Below are 17390 nucleotides of genomic sequence, written 5' to 3'. Positions count from 1 at the left end.
AATTATCATGTAACTTACAACTTCTTCACTGCAAAAACATATGGACTACAAATCTTGATCAAGGCAAAACAATAGATGCAATTTACATAGACTTCTGTAAAGCTTTTGAATCAGTGGTACATGACAAACTTCTCCTAAAACTAAAATCCTACGGCATCTCTGGACCCCTCCACAATTGAATATCAGCGATCCTGTCAAACAGACAAAAAGTGGTCAAAATAGGCAGTGCCCTATCAAATCCTGTTCCTGTCAATAGCGGCGTTCCCCAAGGCAGCATTCTTGGACCAACACTCTTCATATTATACATTAATGATCTCTGTGACCATATTAAAAGTAATTGTGTTCTTTTCACTGATGATGTCAAACTTTTTAACACTACCAACAATACAGCTACCCTTCAAAAAGACCTTGACTTTTTATCTGAATGCTCTAAAACTTGGCAACTCAAAATCTCAACCAGCAAATGCTCAGTCTTACATATTGGAAAAAAGAACCTAAACACTAAGTACAAGCTTGATGGACGTTACCTTACTGGCCCCACCCTGTTAAAGATCTTGGAGTTTTCATATCAAATGATCTAAGTGCCAAAGCCCACTGCAACTATATTGCAAAAAAGGCTTTAAGAGTTGTAAACCTAATCTTACGTAGCTGCTTCTCCAGAAACACTACACTACTTACCAGAGCTTATAGAACATTTGCTAGACCAATTCTTGAATACAGCTCGCCTGTCTGGAACCCTCACCACATTTCAGACATCAATACAATTGAACGTGTCCAGAAATATTTTACAAGAAGAGTTCTCCACTCCTCTGAATACAACAAAATACCTTATGCCACCAGACTTGAAATCTTGGGTTTAGAAAACTTAGAACTCCGCCGCCTTCGACAGGACCAGTGTTTAACTCATAGAATCATCTATTGCAATGTCCTTCCTGTTAAAGACTACTTCAGCTTCAATCACAACAATACAAGAGCAAACAATAGATTTAAACTTAATGTTAACTGCTTCAATCTTGATTGCAGAAAATATGACTTCTGTAACAGAGTTGTTAATGCTTGGAACACACTACCTGACTCTGTGGTCTCTTCTCAAAATCCCCAAAGCTTTAACCAAAAACTGTCTACTATTGACCTCACCCCATTCCTAAGAGGTCCATAAGGGCACAAACGTGCCTATCGTTCTTGTCCTATTGTTTACTTTCATTATATCCAATTAATATAGTTATTACATGCTTATGCTTATATATATGCTTATATATTATATAGTTACTTTCATGCTTATGCTTATATATACTGTTATGACAAAATAAATAAATAAATAAATGTTGAATCAAATGCTGAACTTACATTAAGTTAAGAGTTTCAAGATGTGTCATGATAGATTCTCTGTGAAGAAATGCATCTTGAAGGCTGTAGGACCAACACTTTAATGCAAGTTATATAAAATGATATGTAAGACTATGTAAACATTAGCGACCCACCCATTAATCATTGTTTCAATTATTAATATACAGGTAGTCTGTGACAGTTTTATTTATTTATTTATTTATTCAATTTGTATACCGCCCTTCTCCCGAAGGACTCAGGGTGGTTTACAGCCAATAAAAATACATATAATACAGGTTAAAAACAATATAAAAAACTTATTCAATATATGGCATAGAAAAGCTAAAATAAAAATAAAAAACCCCATTTAAAACTGCATTTAGGCTAGCCCTGCGCGATGGAACAAAAGCGTCTTCAGCTCGCTGCGAAAGGTCCGGAGGTCGGGAAGTTGACGAAGCCCTGGAGGCAGCTCATTCCAGAGGGCCGGAGCCCCCACAGAGAAGGCCCTCCCCCTGGGGGTCGCCAGCCGACATTGTTTGGCCAACGGCACCCTGAGGAGGCCCTCCTGTGAGAGCGCACAGGTCGATGGGAGGCTACTGGTGGCAGTAGGCGGTCCCATAAATAACCCAGTCCAATGCCATGGAGCACTTTAAAGGTAGTAACCAATACCTTGAATTGCACCCGAAAAACTACCGGGAGCCAGTGCAGACCGCGCAGGAGAGGTGTCACATGGGAGCCTCAAGGTGCTCCCTCTATCACCCACGCAGCTGCATTCTGGACCAGTTGGAGCTTCCAGGTGCCTTTCAAGGGGAGCCCCATGTAGAGAGCATTGCAGTAGTCCAGGCGGGATGTGACGTGAGCATGAGTGACTGTGCAGAGGGAAGCCCGGTCTAGAAAAGGACACAACTGGCATATCAGGCGAACCTGATAAAAAGCTCCCCTGATGAGTTCATTTAGTGACTGTTCAAAGTTACAATGGCATTGAAAAATTTATGACTGATTTCCATACTTACGACCTTTGCAGCATCCTCATGGTCATGTGATCAAAATTCAGATATTTGGCAACTGACTTATATTTATGACGGTTGCAGTGTCCCAGAGACATGTGATCACCTTTTATAACCTTCTGACAAGACAAGTCAATGGGACAGCCAGATTCACTTATCAACTGTGTTGCTAATTTAACAACTGCAGTGATTCATTTAACAACTGCTGCAAGAAAGGTCATCAAATGGGACAAAACTCACTTAACTATCTCATTTAGCAACATATATTTTGGGTTCAATTCCGGTCGTAAGTTGAGGACTACCTGTATTAAACACTTTTTAAGTACTTTGTTGTGTCAGACACAAGCCAACATTTACTGGAAATCAGTTGGGTTCTGAATAAACGGGCCTCTGGTGGCTCAGACTGCTAAGACTGTCAAGGTTCCAGAAAAACCTCTTCTGCATAAAAAAAAACTCAGAAGCCATTGTCTTTCAGAGTTCTTTACTAGCATGAGGAAACTGGCACATGATGAGTGAAATTCCAAAACTCTTCCTGCAGATGTGAACACCATCCGACCTTGACCGCTTGAAGAATGTTACCATACCCCTCAACCCTCCTTCTTCCCCTCAGGGGAAAAATGTGGCAGCGTCTGGAACCCTAAAGTCTAGTATGGTTTCCAGGCCTGACAAAGACAGTCTGTTATTAACACAGCTGCTTGCAATTACTGCAAGTTCAAGTCCCACCAGGCCCAAGGTTGACTCAGCCTTCCATCCTTTATAAGGTAGGTAAAATGAGGACCCAGATTGTTGGGGGCAATAAGTTGACTTTGTATATAATATACAAATGGATGAAGACTATTGCTTAACATAGTGTAAGCCGCCCTGAGTCTTGGGAGAAGGGCGGGATATAAATGCAAATAAAAAAACAAACAAACCATGACATCATGTAAATATTTAACTGCAAGAATATTAATATTGCACGACTGTTATTACATTTTGCTATTACACTTGATAACTGACCTGGAATTTGACAAGTTAATGAAGTTATTGTCCACTTGTCTATATCATTAAGCATATATCATTAAGTGTTAAATTGTACCGTATGATCATATGTGTTGTAAATGTTGTACCTTGATGAAGGCATCTACCCTGAGAGCATATGCACCAAGACAAATTCCTTGTGTGTCCAATCACACTTGGCCAATAAATTCTATTCTATTCTATTCTATTCTATTCTATTCTATTCTATTCTATTCTATTCTATTCTATTCTATTCTATTTTAAAACCGTAAAACTGGAAGAGAGCAGGTGGTCCTTTATGACCACCTGTCTTTTGTTCCAAGACAAAATTCTTTACCTATTATCTAATTGTTCAAGACAATTATTATAGCAGTTTAAATTCTTTCTTCATCTAACCCAGACGTGCACATTTTATGACCCACAGGCAACATCCACCCATTTGGCTGTCTCTGTCTAGCCTGTGGTAGCGGCAGGGGAGCAGTAGTGGCAATGAGAGATCAGTGGTGGCTGAGGATGGCAGGGGGACAGCAGGGAGCAGCAGAAGTGGTTAGCAGCCCTCCACAAGAGTCCCAGTTTCTCATGTGGCCCCTTGGGAAAATTAATTGCCTACTCCTGATATAACCACCCTTTGACTGAATGTCAAATAGAATTTTTTGAGGAACTTTGGTAGACATGAAATAAAATCTGGTAGAAGAATTAAAGCAACAACTGAAACATAATGCAGTAAGGTGAAATGCAAGTGCATCATAAAGATATTTATCTATTTCCTCTTTAGAAAGTCAAGGGAAAATACAATTGTATTATTGTTTCTATTATCAGAAGATAATGTTATTTAGGTCACTTGCTCCTAAGTACTGGAATTTTTACAACACTTAAAAGATTTTTTTTATTTTTGGGACATCTAACTATTGTATTTCCTTTCACCGTTAATCTTTTAGATAACATATAGTTGTCATATTTGTCACAGATTCATATACATTAAAACGATTTCAATTTATTGATCATTCTTCTTGCTCATTCATATACCTATGGCTAAATTTGAATATTTGCTCTGTATCAGTTCACTGCGAGCCAACATGAAATCATTCATCTGAGGAAATTATTTGAACTTCCCTAATTATCTTCACCTGAAAAGTCTAAAGCAATTCATGTTAAATTGCACTTCGGTTAACACACACACACCTTGGTTTGTCATGCCTGTTTGTTGACTGTACATTCAAATCAACTTTGAAATCAACTTTATTTGCAAGCGTTGCAGCCTTACATGAGACGGTGCCAAATAGTCAGCTGTGATCTGTGTCAAAGATACAATCTCCACCCCCCCCACCCCTTTCTCCATCAGATTTTCCTAGCTTGTGGTGGGAAAGAAAAAGGTTAAACCAGCGAAACTTGGCTAAACCGATGAATGGCAGAGAGAAAGCGAGAGAGCGAAATGAAGGGAGGGACTGACAGGCTGGAAAGAAGGGAGGGGAGGGAGGGAAGATCGTAGACTGCGGGTGAGGCTTTGAAAGTCAGCCTCGCAGGCATTGCAGCAGAGCCCCGAATCAGGGAGAAAGGAGGAGGACATTTACACACAGAGACGCAGATACCCTGTAGAGAGGGTGAGGGCAGCTTCCTGAAAGGGCATTGTGTAGTTGTGCGAGTGCAGATATGCCTCTGTGCGCTTTCGTAACGGCGTCGGAGGCGGTGGCTTCATGAGTTGCTTCGTAGAGCGGCGGCCGCTTTCTCCTCCCCTTCCTTTCCGTTAAGCCGCCACTCGTCGAAGCTCCCCACGCTAGAATTAACTGTCTTGAGTTCGCGTCCGCTTGTCACGGGTGGCCTTTGGAGCAAGGGGAGGTGCGCGCGGGGGCGCGCGCTCAGATCCCTCTGACGGTCTGCGGACAGGCGGGCCGGCGCTCGCTCCAGAGAGGGCTGCCGCCGCTGCTTCCTGAGGACGGCAATGGTAGTCGCAGAAACGGCCGGCGGGAACGCCACAAACCTCATTTCGGGAGGTAAGCGCGAGGGCCCCGGTTGGCTTTTTGCCGGGGGAGGGGTACGGGAGGGCGGGGAGAAGAGGGCGAGGACGACGAGGAAGAAAATGGAAATGGCCGCGGCTGAGGTTAGGGACTCCAGGGGGAGAGCGAGCTGGAGAGGCGCCGCTTTGGCACCCTGACAAGAACCGGGATCAGGGAGAGACTTAAACGGACGGATGGAGTCGTGGGGCACAGGCGCCGGAGGAAGAACCGGGGAAGGGGATACTTCGGTTCTCTCAGGATTATTTCCGGTGGAACCGGTCAGTTTTTTTTCTCCCTCTCGCTTTTCCTCCCCCCCCTCCTCCGCCACAGGGGCTATATAAATAAAGTTTGGAGGCGAATTAGGAAAGCAGAGCGAGCAAAGTTTGTGCCCCCTGCCCTCGGTCTTTCCAGCCTGATGTACGGGGCGGCTTTTTCTTATTCTTTTTCCCTTTCGGCATCCTCCATACTTTCCCCTCAACCTTTCTCTGAATTAGAGAGCCCACAAAGTCTTGTGCGCAGTAGCTGCAGTTCCACCAGCTGCTCCTCTGCGGATTTACAGCCGAGGCAAACCTTGGCGAGCTCCTGAAGGCTCAGCCCTCTTCCCACTCCCTTCCTTGCTCCAGAGTCTCCTCGTACCGCTCCGAAGCTCCTGTTTCTTCTTTAATTTGCATGCACAACCGCTCTAGACAAGGCCATGCCTCTTTTCTGCCTGTTTTCCCCTTTCGTTATTTATTCACTTCCTTTCCATTGACAAACAGGGAGATATGCATGCACGCACGCACACACACAGATGTTAAGATTTTTGTTCCCGGTCCAACTTGATCTTCAATAACAGATATTTTCGAATCGCTTAGTCCAATAATATGTTCTCACTTTCTTTCGCCTTATTCCAAGCTGAACCATATCTTGTTGCACCATTTATCTCTAGTGATGATTTTCTTGCCAAGGCTTCTTCAGAAATAACGGGGAAAAATGCTAAAATCTCTATAGGTTTTTGGCTTGTACTTACTGAATTTAATGACAAACAGTTGTGATTGGAAGATCACTGGGAGTGGTATTAAGAAACTTTCTAAAAGTATATAGTGTATAATGACTTGCTAACATTGTCAACCCTTAGCACATACTGGATTAGTTATAAAGTTACGACATTATTAAATATGGATGTGCAATATATGGATACTTAATGCATATTGTTTTTAACAACTCTTTTTTCTAAATATGTAGTTTATTTGCCAAGCCAATTATTTCTACAATACCAAGTAGCATATTTTTTGGTACAAAGCAGATGTAGTGTCATGCATAATGTAATCCACAGAGTTCATTGGGAACATAGGACAATTCAACTTTTAATTTCAGCTTGATTTTAGAGGTGAAGGTTGCTCTTTACTCTCTGGAATAAAGCCTGTTATGAAAGAAAAGATGAATGAATCTGTATTTAACTTTTAATGGATTATAGCTCAGTGTGACATATGTCACATTCTCAGTAGACTAGTTAAGCATGTGTGATCTGAATAGGCAATATGGTTGGTTAATAGAAGTATTTTATGTTTTGAAGTGTTCTGCTTTTGCTTTCTGTTTGTCCCTGGTATTTTTTAATCTTTCTTTTAAAAAAGTTTTTGGCTTATTTTCTTTAAGGAATTCAGGAAGGAACCTCTTTTTATATAAAAAAAACCTAAAGCATTGGTTTAGGACAGATGATAAGAAAAATATTGGTAGAGTAGTGGCTATTTTTAATTATTGTAAAACAAATGCAATGTTTAGATAGAATATTTACATGATAGAAGTCCCTAAATTCAAAGTAAGGTACAGACAATTATTTGTGTTTGAGAAAATATGATTTGATTTTTAAGTAAATTTCCAGGCACAGACTGATCATATAAATATACACAAATACATTACCAATAAAGGTGTGGCACTGAGAATGTGACTTATTAACGGAATGTGTTCAAAGAGCTGCACTTACTCAGTAAATTCCAGATTCTTTCAGTTGCTTGTATTTGCTCAATACTTAACAGGTATAGGATTTAACATGATTAATTTGTCAAATGTCTTGTGCTACTTTTGGCTCTTATTTTTGGGCATACTTTAAATTTTTTTTCATAATTCAAATAGGTTTAAAGTACATACAGTACCACCTTTATTATAGCAATGGCAGTAGCACTTAGACTTATATACTGCTCCATAGTACATTATAGCATTCTTTGAATGGCGCATAATGTCATTATATAACTTTACCAACCACGATTGCTAATTTCTCTCTCTTCCCCCTTTGGGTTTTTGTTTTTTGGGGGGGAGGGATAGATATGGTCACAAGGCTTTCTATTTCTTTATCAAATTTGCATGGCATTATTTATCATTGTGTGGATGCTTTTTCACAAATTATCCTAAAATTTTATTTATATTAAATAACCCTGCATTATAATTTTCAGAAAAAAGTGCCAATCATTTTCGAACTAGAGTTTAGTGTAGGGTGGCACTGTAATCAACAGGAGATGTATGAAACATTTGCTTGTTGAAAGATCCAAGTTTTTTCTTCATATTGTTTTCCTAGTCATTTACACATTATTTTAATTTTGTGTGTGTGCTTGGACTCCTACAAATTCCTAAAAGGCCTATGAATTCTTAAAAAAATACATGTCAACTCAGGCTTGATTCTTGTGACTAACCCAACACATCCATGTTGTCTTGGAAACAATACATAGATCTATAAAAGAAGGCTTATTGCTTTCTTCCAGGAGGTCTTTTTTATTTAATTTCCTAATCTTGTCTCAGATCACTTGGTGATTTCTCATTCAATTATTAATTTAGTCTTTTTCTGATTATTCTGATCTTAAAAATAAGATCACCGAGAGGTGCTAGATTCTACCATCAATTGTGGTATGGATTTTAAAACTGAATAGTAATTAAAAGAAATGTTTTGCTCAAGTTGCTTTTTTACAAGGATATAATTACCTTCCACCAAAAAAATAAATAAAAATGAAACATTATTTTAAAAGCGTGGGATGCTTAAGGTTGATTTTGATTGTTAATGCTGGATAAGAATTCTTATTCTGTCTTTGTTTCTAGTGAAAACTTAAGTTCAATATCTAAGTGAAATGCACACTGCATAATTATTTTGATTTCTGTTTAAACTTTCTGTTAAATAATATGATTAGTCTGCAGATTTTAAAAATATAGATGAAATATGCATGTAGTGAAAATTGACAATTAATATAGATCACTTCCAGTAAGGATGGTGGGGAGTGAAAGTACTTCCACTGATTAAACTCTTAGGAAAATCCATTTAAATTATATTAATTTTAAAATTAATAGTTGCATTGGTATGATATTTGCTATTGCTGCCAGTGTAAGATTTCCTTCAAAAGTAGTACCAGCTTCAGTAGATTTTCCTCAGAACTGTGGAGAAAAAAAATGGAGAAAGAAGTTAGATTGTTGATTTGGATATATAGGTAGATATAAATACAGATACAGATATAGATGCACAGAACTTGTAAATTATTGCCTTTATCAACTGACATAATGTGCTGTTTAAAAACTACAAGTTAAATGCCAAAAAAGTCATACCAAATCTATTTGCTTTTTCAGGTTAGTGATCTCTTTTATCACTTCTTTGCTTCCAAAAGTGATATTTAAAACATTGATCAACAAAATGATTGATGCATTTTGCAACAGATGTGGAAAATACAAAAACTACTTGATTTTATATAAATTTCTTTGTATCTTGTTCGTTGAATATGTCAGTACTGTTAAGATTATGTTCCAATACAACAGGTTTTAAATCATCTAAGAATGCCAAGATACAAAAATCTGTTATAGAAGTTACATAAAATTATCAAGGTCTGAGAGATGCTGCATAGTCTTGGGTGGAGATATTGCTTCCAATGAATCAGAGTATACAAATAATTTATGATCTGTGCTATTGCTTCTTTGTTAATTGCCACTAAAATAGACTTTGGCCATTTTAGAATGTGTTTCCAGTTTATAGAGATCGGTACTAAGACCTAAGAAAAAGTTAGTGCCTTGGAATATTTTTAGAATGTCAGTATTATTACAATGCATAAGAAAAAAAAGTCATTAGATACAACATTAAAATTTATCACATGGAATAATATTGATCAGTCTTTCTACTATATTGATAAAGAGCCAGTTCATAAGGAGAGAACAAACATATATCAATACACAAGGATACATTCAGAATGAGATGTCTTTCATTGTAACAAAACATTCATTATCTATTGTAACATTGTATGCTTTTGTTACTTTCTTTTTCCTTTTTATGTTTTATATAAACATAATAAACAGTTCCATATACAAAGAATATAGAATTCTTCTAAATAGAATAGAAGAATATTATATGGACCTATAGAATACAGAATTCAAAGAATATAGAATTCCCCAAATACAAAGAAACTTCAGCATGTAATTGCTGATCAATGTCCATGATTTCCCCAGTAGTAAATGTGACAAGGCTTCTTTAAACCCACAAAATTTAACAATTATTGCTTATAATCTGTTGGGTATTCTCATGTTCTAAAAGGCAAAAAAGCAACACTATTCCGTGTTACAAAGCAAATACTGAGCTCAGATTATCTTAAAAGTATATTTATCTGACATGTTTTATACTGTAACCCTATACAGGTAGTCATCATCTTATAACGGTTCGCTTAGTGACCATTTGAAGTTACAACGGCACTGAAAAAAGGGACTTATGACCTTTTTCACATTTATGACTGTTATAGCATCCTCATGGTCATGGGATTTACATTTGGATGCTTGACAACTGATTCACATTTATGATGGTTGCAGTGTCCTGGAATAATATGATCACCTTTTGCAACCTTCTGACAAGCAAAGTCAATGGGGAAACCAGATTCAGTTAACAATTGTGTTACTAAATTAACAACTGCAGTGATCCACTTAACAAAAGTGGCAAGAAAAGTCATAAAATGGAACAATACTTAGTTAACAAATTTCTCACTTAGCAACACAAACTTTGGGCTCAATTGTGGTCGTAAGTTGAGGACTACCTGTACAGTGCTTAATTTTCTAGATGTAAGCTCAATTGAATTCAGTAGGACTTAGCTTTTGGGTAGAACGGGGTATTGCTTCAGAAAATTACTAGTTTATGCAATTAAGTGATTTAGACAAGTAATTGCCTCTCAAACTCAGACTATTCAGAATTCTTGTATAAGTTACTCAGATCCTGCAGGAAAACATTTTGAAAGTAAGAGGTCCTCCTTCCCCACCCTTCCCCCTCCACCACCATCTCCATGTCCTCCATTACTAATAAGAATAGAATCAGAAATGTATCTGATTATTAAAATGTAGCAAATATGTCTTAGTAAAAATAGTAAATTTTTTTTACTATTTTGACTTTTTTTATTGCTTATGTCTTTGTTATAAAGATATCTGTTCTATAAATTGAACCAATAGCTTTACCTTTTCATAGCGAACTTAAAAAAGAATTTAACAAATAAATAAATGAATGAATGAATTTATAGCTGATTCAAATGAAAGGATTATATTCAGAGAAATACATTTCTGACTTTGGGACATAAAAAGGTAGCCTTGTACCCCCTTCACTTGCGACAACGGCAATTTTTATTTGCAAGACCCTTAGTCTGGATAGGGTTATTTTTTGCTTTCTAAGATTAAATTACTTTTGCTAGTGATTATAAAGATCATACTTTCATATATACTAGGTGACTTTTACTATGTACTATGTACAGATGTTATAATATTTTTTTATTTGTTCAGTTTCTATAGCCACCCATCTTAATCAATGATTCTGGATGGCTTATAATTAAAAAAATATATTACAATTATAACAATAAAAACATTTTTATTATTCTACTGTGGAATATGGTGGACAGAAATGGACTTAGAAACTGTTTTCCTTTTCACCAATCTCCAAGAATGATTTGTTGTAAGCATTATACTTTGAGTAATGCTTTTCTTATATTGTATTTTTAGACTGTTGCATCAAAACACACTTGCAATGCATCAGTTAAACTATCCATGCTAAGTGTAAATAAATTAAAAACTACAATTTACTACTCAAAATGACAAAAACTGAAAATATTTTAATTTTAATAATAATAAAAATGGAAAATAAATAAAATAAATTTGTAACACCACTTTGATGTAGTATTTAAGGTGCTGGTCTAGAAATGAGATTGTGAGTTCTAGGATTTCTTTAGACATGAAAGCCAGCTTGGCGATTTTGGACTAGTCACTCTTAACTGATAGGTTATTGTTGTGGGGAAAAAAGGAGACAGGTATGTTAGCTCCCTCTCACATGCATGCATGTACACACACACAATAATATGTCAGGATCAAAAATATAATTAAAAACAAACACCAAATAACACAAATAAATTTTAGTAAATTTAATTCTGGTGATTATAAACTATTCTACTTATTCTCTTTAGAAGAATTATCTTAGGTAGTTTTTAGAACAAAAATAATGGAGCAAGCCTTAAATCTGAGAAACTATTTCATCATTAGAGAGTAGCAACAGAAAAACAGTGAGTCCTAGCTTCAATTCAGTAGGCATTCCTAAATTCAAGCATAATAGATTGAAAGATATTATTTGCTCACTGAATGGAATTTATCACTTGTTGATTTTCACACAAAGATTAACTATTTGTAAACAAGGGGAAAAGTTTTAGCCAAAATATACATAGAAAGGTAAGGTTTCCCCTGACCAGTTATGTCTGACTCTAGGGGCTGAACTCATCTCTGCTTCTTAGCTGAGGGAGCCAGCATTGTCTGAAGATACTTCTGTGGTCATGTAGCTAGCATGTCTATACACTGAAATGCATAGAATGCTATTATCCTCCCACTGAAGTGGTACCTATTTATCCACTTTCATTTGCATTCTATTGAACTGCTAGGTTGGCAGGAGCTGGGGCACCACTTCATGTGAGACCACTTCATGCTTGGGTCTTGAACTGGGGCTGTAGCTTTCCAGCTGACAACCTAAACGTCTTTAACAGCTGTCTCAAGAGTTTATTAAATCTTTATTTTTCATATTGTCAATTATATAGTTCATAAAAAAACTAAAAATGCCAATTATTACACATGCACATAACCACTGCATCATGTCATCTTGTAAGAAAGATGTTATACATGTCTTTTAAAAAAAGATATATTTATGTTTACAATTATGCAGTTTATATTATTATTTATATTGTTGGTAATATAAGAGTTATTTTTGGAATTTATTTAGTGTATGGCATATTTTAGGAAAATAATTATTTTGGTGCTGATTCAAAAAAGTGGGGGTCAACCTATTTTCAAAGCACTAGAAGGCAAAACAGAAAACAGTGGTTGGAAACTAATCGAGAGAAGCAATCTAGAACTAAGGAGAAACTTTCTAACAGTGAGAATAATTAACCACTGAAACAGCTTTCCTTCAGAAGTTGGGGTGCTTCATCACTGGAGGCTTTTACGAAGAGAGTGGACAACTAATTATCTGAAATGGTATAGGAGTTTGGACTAGAAAACCTCCAAAGTCCCTTCAAACTCAATTATTATGTATTCTGAAAATTGGAATATAAATAGTAGGAATAGATAAATACAATAAATTGAATTTCATTCCAATAGATTTATAAAACCAGTTTTTCCAATAGACGTATTTATGGGAAACTTATATGATGCACTGTGTAAAATAGTTATTTTTATTTTTTAAATACAGTGAAATTTTGATTTAATATGATTTAATTTGATTTAATTTGAAGGAAGAAAAATGTCATTATTCACAAATGTCTGGTATATTAGAATAGAATAGAATTTTTATTGGCCAAGTGTGATTGGACACACAAGGAATTTGTCTTGGTGCATATGCTTTCAGTGTACATAAAAGAAAAAATACCTTCATCAAGGTACAACATTTACAACACAAATGATGGTCATAGGGTACAATTTAACACTTAATGATACAACACTTAATGATAATCATAGGGTACAAATAAGCAATCAGGAACAATCAATATAAATATAAATCGTAAGGATTACCAGCAACAAAGTTACAGTCATACAGTCATAAGTGGGAAGAGATGGGTGATGGGAACAATGAGAAGATTAATAGTAGTGCAGATTCTATTCTATTCTATTAGTGAATGTTTCATCATGGCAGTAGAATTTTGCTCCATTGCATTAACCATAGAGTGGCCTTTGGTGTGATGATATAAGTTTATTAATAAAGAAAATTTTAAAAAATATTGAAATTTCACTTTACATATTTATAATTTATGAATATAAAACATCAGAACCTAAATTTCTCAATTGATATTCAAAAAACCTATATTATAATCTTAAAATCCCCCTACAGCTGCACATAATGGATAAAATGACATTTTGTGTAGTTTAGAAGAATAACAAATTGACTTTGAAAAAGATAAGTATCAACTTAGCCTTGAAAAGGAGGAGGTTAAAAAGAAACTCAAGATTGCCCGATATCTTAGGAATTTGCTGGTTTTCAGCACTAAGGTGTGTGCTAACACAATGTCAAAGAGTAAAGACACCACCGATGATCTTAGAAAAGCAATTGTTGTTGTCCATTAATTGTCAAGTGCATGGGAAATCAGGAGATTCAGGCAGTTCGAATAAATATAAAGATTTATTGCAGGCTTAAGTTCTCTACAAGAATCTGGGGAGTGACTGTTAAGGGAAATGTGCGGGAGTTAAAAATAGAAAGAAATTCAAGGTGGGCTGGACTTAGATCTCTTGCAGGTAGAAAGGTACTTGTGACTTATGACATGTTTGACCCTTTCCTTGGGCTCAACCTGATCATCTCCTACATCAATCTGGGAAGGGCCATTTCCAGACAATATAAAGTCCATCATTCTGCAATGAGGAAGATTATTCACAAGTGGAAAACATTCAAGACAGTGGCCAATCTTCCCAGGAGTAGATGTCCCAGCAAATTCACCTCAAAATCAGACCATGCAATGCTCAGAGAAATTGCAAAAAATCCAGGAGGTACATCTCACACTCTACAGGCCTCAGTTAGCATGTTAAATGTTAAAGTTTATGACAATATAATTAGAAAAGACTGAACAAGTATGATTTCTTTGGAAGAGTTATCAGAAGAAAGCCTCTTCTTTTTAAAAAGAACAGTTTAGGTTTGCATTTTAACAAATCAAAGACTTCTGGAACACTGATCTTTGGATAGACAAGACCAAAGTGGAAATGTTTGGCCATAAGACACAGGGCCAGATTTAGTGAAAACCAAGCACAAACATATAAACCTTCAAGCATGGGGGCGGAGGGGTGATGATTTGGCCTTGTTTTGCAGCCACTGGACCTGGGCACCTCGCAGTCATTGAGTCGACCAGGAACTTCTCTGTATACCAAAGTATTCTATAGTCAAATGTGAGGCCATCTGTCCGCAACTAAAGTTTGGCCGATATTGGGTCATGCAAGAGATCAATGATCCTAAGCACACCAGCAAATCTACAACGGAATGGCTGAGAAAGAAAAGAATCAAGATGTTGCAATGGTCCAATCAGTTCAGACCTCAGTCTGACTGAAATGCTGTGCAGGACCTCAATAGAGTTGTGCATAAATGCCTACAAACCTCAATGAACAGAATCAATTTTGTAAAGAAGAGTGTGCCAAAATTCCTCCACAAGAGAAACTAAGAGACTGTTAAAAGTCATACATAAAACAATTACTTCAAGTTATTGCTGCTAAAAGTGGTTCTAAAAGCTACTGAATCATAAGGTGTGCTTAGTTTTTTGGATTCTCTATTTTTCCTTTCTTTTTGTAAAATAAATAATGGCATGATGTAATATGCCATGTGTTGTTGTTCATGGATATATTTACCTGCTTTTAAGAACTAAGAACCATATAATTTTTACTACATCCTGATACATAAAACTATAGAACTCAAAGAGGGTATACTTTATTTTTTACATGATTATATATACCACCCATCTCATTGTTGAAACTACTCTTGGTGGCATACAAAATGAACATAGAAAGATGTTCATGCTAGCAAGGCTTAATACTCTACTTTTGAAGCTTGCAAAAGGGCAGTTTAGTAACATTCTCTATTTATAGCACCACTGCATATGCTTGAAAATAGTATTAAACCAACATAGTATAAAATATATCAGGATTAGAAATCTATATTCTTCTCACCAAAAGCATGTGACCTGAGCCTGAATTGCATTTTTGATCAGTAGATACCTCTATCTTTTAATACGTTATATCAACCAAATGTATGCATTTGTCCTATTATTTATTCTATAAAATAATAAAATCTATATTTTTCAAGGGGCTTCTAAGCAGATTGGAATCTTTTAACATTATTTGAAAGTTAAACGCAATACTTCTGTTTTTATCTTTTTGAAATCAAGCTAATTTTTTAAGGTTCTGCATTTTGTTCCTTTAATAACAATATGAAAACTTCCAGGACCATGTAGGCTTTGTGCCTATTTTTTTTGTTTTTGTTTTCATCAATTTATATTTTAGGTTGATTATATAAAGCTGTTGTTCTTTGGATTTATTGAAATTCCATATTAGGAAGAATCATTATAGCATTGATTGATTATGTGCCGTCAAATCGGTGTCCACTCTTAATGAATACATAGATTTTCTGCATGACACTCTGTTCCTAACCTGGTTGTCAGGTCTTCCAACAGTACACCTATCACCGGTAATTCTGGTGGTCATTGTCATTTTCTCTCTCTTTCTAGCTATCTAGCTTCTAGCCATAGAGCCTTCTTCAGAGACATAGTTCTTTGTCTAATGTCTAAATTGAAATAGCATACTGTAGTATTAATTGAGAAAGTGAGCTCTGTATTTTGTTTGTAGATGAGTTAATCTGTCAGGAACCACTAATTTCCAGGCTAGAGAAAACCATATCACCATATAATGTGTTTACCTAAGACCATCACAAGAATGACCAAGTATCCATTCATTCAGAAGAGTCAGAGGGAAAAGCCTAGACTTTAAACTTTAGAGTATTGACCTCTGTAAAAGCATTGACTCCTTTGCACTGCAGAGAGCAAATCATTTGCGTGTCATGCTGTCATTTTTGTCAGCAAGAAAAAAATCTAAAATGGGCAAGTCATATTTTAAAATCTTCCACCAGTTAGCCTATTCCTGAGTAAGGAATTAACTGTCTGGGGAGCTGGGATTTATTGCTGAGTTCTTGTATGAAGGCTAACTATAGTCCTTACTTATATCAATGCTTACTTGAAATTTTCTTGGCAGTATTTCTTTTTTGAGGATAGGATCAGAATTGTTGGATACCTTTCATTTTGAATAGAATAAAGTAGCACTTACATTTTCAGCAGTTTAAATAGCATTTACAGCAACTTTTTAGTTTATTATATTTAAACTTGTACTAGATAAGGTTAATAGGTTAGCAACAGAAGGTCAAATTATGAGGCATTAAGCTTAATTAAAGCAGAGCAGGAGTGGCAGGAATTTGTGACTGCTAAATAAGTTCGCTGAAGACTAACTAATGCCAGTTATGGTGGAACGATGCCGTAATTTAAGTGATGATTAACAGTTTGACATGCTAGACATTTCTAGCCAATCTCATATGTTTTAGAGGTTAAGAAAGCACACCTTTGTGAGCTGATGGATTGATTTTGGTGCCTTTCTGGTAAATTTTAGAAGTCCAAGGCCAGTGCAGTAACTGTAAGTTAAAGTTACATTTCTTAATAAACTTTTAACTGTAACTTTTGTATTGTGGCTACCTGTTAACTATAACATTGCTATAGAATACAAATAACTTGTCAACCAAGTTATGAGAATTGGAAGAGATATACCATGTGGCATATACCTGTATATTCACGATGAAACGAAATTGGTTGTAATAATTTTCTAAATTTATATAAAAATAGTTTACATTAGCATAGACTTCTCTGATAATCATCACATTTTCTATTTGAAATTGAACACTGGATTCTGAAAGTGGCTCACTTGTTCCATGTTTTTTTACTTTGGACAAATAGTTCATCACTATTAAAGGGAAGCATTGAGAAAGCATAGAGAAAAAATGAGTTTTATGACACAGCATATGAGAAGGAGTTATACAATGGGA

General features: G+C 36.1%; 1 protein-coding gene across 6 annotated transcripts in view; it reads left to right on the top strand.

Annotated features, from left to right (window-relative positions):
• Nucleotides 1-4811: 4811 nt before the first annotated feature.
• Nucleotides 4812-17390, top strand: part of NRIP1 (nuclear receptor interacting protein 1) — a 164321-nt gene continuing 151742 nt past the window's right edge. For 3 of the 6 annotated variants that reach the window (XR_009155325.1, XR_009155323.1, XR_009155324.1), the window contains exon 1: nt 4812-5323. The gene's annotated coding sequence lies outside the window, so the exon portion shown is untranslated. Of the gene's footprint in view, nt 5324-5402; nt 5605-17390 lie in introns of those variants that run through there. The other 3 variants (XM_058184973.1, XM_058184971.1, XM_058184972.1) reach the window with 3 other exon arrangements.

Source organism: Ahaetulla prasina, chromosome 5, assembly GCF_028640845.1.
Source record: "Ahaetulla prasina isolate Xishuangbanna chromosome 5, ASM2864084v1, whole genome shotgun sequence".
Classification (NCBI taxonomy): domain Eukaryota; kingdom Metazoa; phylum Chordata; class Lepidosauria; order Squamata; family Colubridae; genus Ahaetulla; species Ahaetulla prasina.
Note: the sequence above shows the minus strand (reverse complement) of the source record. Positions and strands in the feature narration are given on the sequence as shown.